The 3,245-nt window shown below is 37.4% G+C and overlaps 1 protein-coding gene across 9 annotated transcripts in view; it reads left to right on the top strand.

Annotated features, from left to right (window-relative positions):
* LOC103471737 (protocadherin gamma-C5-like) overlaps nucleotides 1–3,245 on the top strand; it is a 276,959-nt gene that overhangs the window by 25,602 nt on the left and 248,112 nt on the right. The window lies entirely within an intron of this gene.

Below are 3,245 nucleotides of genomic sequence, written 5' to 3'. Positions count from 1 at the left end.
ATAATGCTTCTTTTTGTCTACCATTTAATGTGCATTTTCAACAGCTTGTGGTTTGCTTTCTGTAAAATGTGTCCCTTTAAGTCAGTTGTTTATCATCATTTTCTTCCTATTTTTGTTCTGAACGACAAGCTCCTTCTCTTCTTAAAATGATAGATGTGCTTTTTCAGCTTTGCGTCTCATGATGTAGCTTTTTCTTTTTCAAGAGGTTTACATCATATTGCATCTTAGCCTGACTCACAGGAGAAACGCTACAATACATACGTGACAGTAGCCTCCCGACCCATTGATTTAAAGTTTGCATCGTCCTAAAGTGACAACACGCAGCCTGCTGACCAAACTCTGAAAAAAGTTCAACCGAGTTTACTGATGTGCTTGGAAATAATGATTCCTCTCTGGTGCTAATAACATGTTTACTTAAATATTTTTTCACCTTAAAGACATCTTACACTCACATCTCACTCCCATTTTATCAAAGGTTTAAGCTAAATTATACTTTCTTTTTCAATGTTCACATTGGAAAATGACATTGTTCATCTCTTGATAAATGTTGCTGATTAGATATTTGAGGAGAAAGAAGCTGTAGGAAAGATATTCATCTCTTTGTTGCTATAGCAACTTTGATTATCTCCACGAGCCTAATATAAAATGATGCATTTATTGCTAAGTGCTCCCAATTAGTTTTTATTTATTATTGTTTTTAATGAAGATTCATTCATCATTTGTTGATTTTGTTAAATTAACATTGTTGTTGTTTTGATGTTTCAATACCACAAATGTGAAATAATTGTTGTCACAATCCTATTCTTAAGTAAAACTTATTCTTATTCTATTTATTGAGATGAAGTATATATATTCTTTCTGAATGATCACCAGTGTCATGACTATTTAAATTGAAGCGGTTCTGTTATTTGTCACTGTTATTTGTCATATCTTCTTTAAAATATTAAGCTCTTTTTTTCCACTTTCCTCAGACACCTATTTCCGCTCCCTCTTCCATATAGTTTTAACTTCATAACATGCAGTCCATTAATAATTTCAAATGTAGTTATTTGTGTTTGGTGAAGGATTTCAGATATGTCTTTGTGTCTATTGAAAGTAGGTCAGTTTGATATTAGTGACATTTTTTTCTTTCAAGTGCCAGCATATACATTTTTTTCTAAAGCAGTCAAACTAAAACTGGATTTTTTTTGTCACTTTTTGAATTTCTTTTATTGTGTATGGACTCTGTAGTGATTATTGGACATCTAAAATTTTCCATTTGTTATGTAGGCTTTGTCATCATGTCAGAAGTACATTTCTCACATAACATGCTATAATGGTTTGCAGTTATTTAGGAAACGTATGTGTTTATTTTATTTTTTTTTGGGACAAAAGACGTTTGCAACATCAAACGTGTTCACGTTACAGTTAAATTGAAGCAGTTCTGTGGAAAGCATTTAAACATAAGTTGTGCTCAGGTTAGCATGCATAAGAGAGGGACCTTTTCATTCAGGATCGCTTTTACATATTTTAAACTTGACACTTTCTGCGTCGTATTGGCAAGTAAAATTAAATGCTGGTTTTGGCATGACGGAACCCCACGTAGGAATTTATTGCGCTTACTCAAGAGGTCGCTGTGAGCCAACACTATACGTTTTGCTGTCAGTATCCTCAGCATTATGACAGAGACCGTGAGGCAGGGCTTTTGTAGCCGATCAGAGGAGGGAGAAATGCGATTTTGGACTGCGAGGATTTCATCATAAATTCTCTTTTTTCCCCTTTAACTTTTTCCGTTTTGACAAGGACTGGACAACGAGGATGGCTATCACGAGCTCTGCAGTCCAACGTCTTGTCTGTGGCGTGCTTTTTCTTTCTATACATTTGGCAGAGGGAGATTTGAGGTATTCGTTTCCAGAGGAGATGCGGCGAGGATCAGTGGTCGGAAATATCGCCAAAGACTTGAGTCTCGAGGTCAGCAAACTGTCCGCTCGAAAAGCTCGTGTTGATACGGAAGGAAGTGACAAACATTATTTTGACATCAACGTCCGTAACGGAGATTTAGTTATCTCTGACAGGCTCGACAGAGAAGGCCTTTGTGGAGACAAAGCATCCTGCGTTTTGAAACAAGAGATCATGTTGGAGAATCCGTTAGAGCTGCATCGGGTAAATTTGCATGTTCAGGATATAAACGATAACGCTCCGCAATTTAATAAAGAATTGATCCAAATTGACATAAGTGAATCTGCATCGAAAGGTGCTAGATTTCCAATAGAGGAAGCCCATGATGCGGATGTAGGCCAAAATTCAGTGCAGACGTACAACCTGCAAAACAATGAACATTTTATTCTCGGTGTTGGGACAAATTCCGTGGAGCTTGTCTTGAGCAAAGAACTCGACCGTGAGAAATTAAAAGAAATTAGTCTTCTTTTGACGGCTTTAGATGGTGGATCACCACAAAGGACAGGTACCGTGATGATTCATATAAATGTATTGGATGCAAATGATAACGTTCCTGTGTTCAAGCAGCTAATTTACAAAACCAGTATGCCGGAAAACTCTCCAATAGGTACTGTTGTTCTAACAGTTGGAGCAACCGATGCAGATGAGGGAATAAATGGCGAGGTTACATATGATTTTGGACACATTTCTGATGAGGTCAAGACAATATTTGACATAGACAATAAAGCAGGTGAAATAAAATTGATGAGAGCAGTTGATTTTGAAACGGTGTCATTGTTTGAACTTAGGGTGACAGCAAAAGATGGATTAGGACTCACCTCCTATTCTAAGGTTATAATTGATATCACTGATGTAAATGATAATGCCCCAGTGATTTATACAAAATCGCTCTCCAGCCCCATACCTGAGAATGTGTCACCTGGTACAGAGGTGGCCATCATTAATGTGCAGGATAGAGATTCAGAGAATAATGGACAGGTCAGCTGTTATATCCAGCAAAATGTCCCTTTTAAGTTGATTCCTTCTATTAAGAACTATTATTCTCTAGTGACCACAGGACAACTTGACCGTGAACTAGTGGCAGGTTACAATGTTACTATCTTTGCCACTGATGAGGGCTCTCCACCTCTGTCTTCCTCTAAAACTATTCAGTTATCTGTAGCTGACATCAATGACAACCCACCTGTGTTTGAGGAACAGTCCTACATCGCATATGTGAGTGAAAATAACAAACCTGGCTCCTCTTTATGTAGTGTTTCTGCTAGAGATCCTGACTGGAGACAAAACGGTACAGTGATTTATTCTCT

Source organism: Poecilia reticulata, linkage group LG10, assembly GCF_000633615.1.
Source record: "Poecilia reticulata strain Guanapo linkage group LG10, Guppy_female_1.0+MT, whole genome shotgun sequence".
Lineage (NCBI taxonomy): Eukaryota > Metazoa > Chordata > Actinopteri > Cyprinodontiformes > Poeciliidae > Poecilia > Poecilia reticulata.
This window is presented reverse-complemented; position numbering and strand designations above follow the sequence as displayed.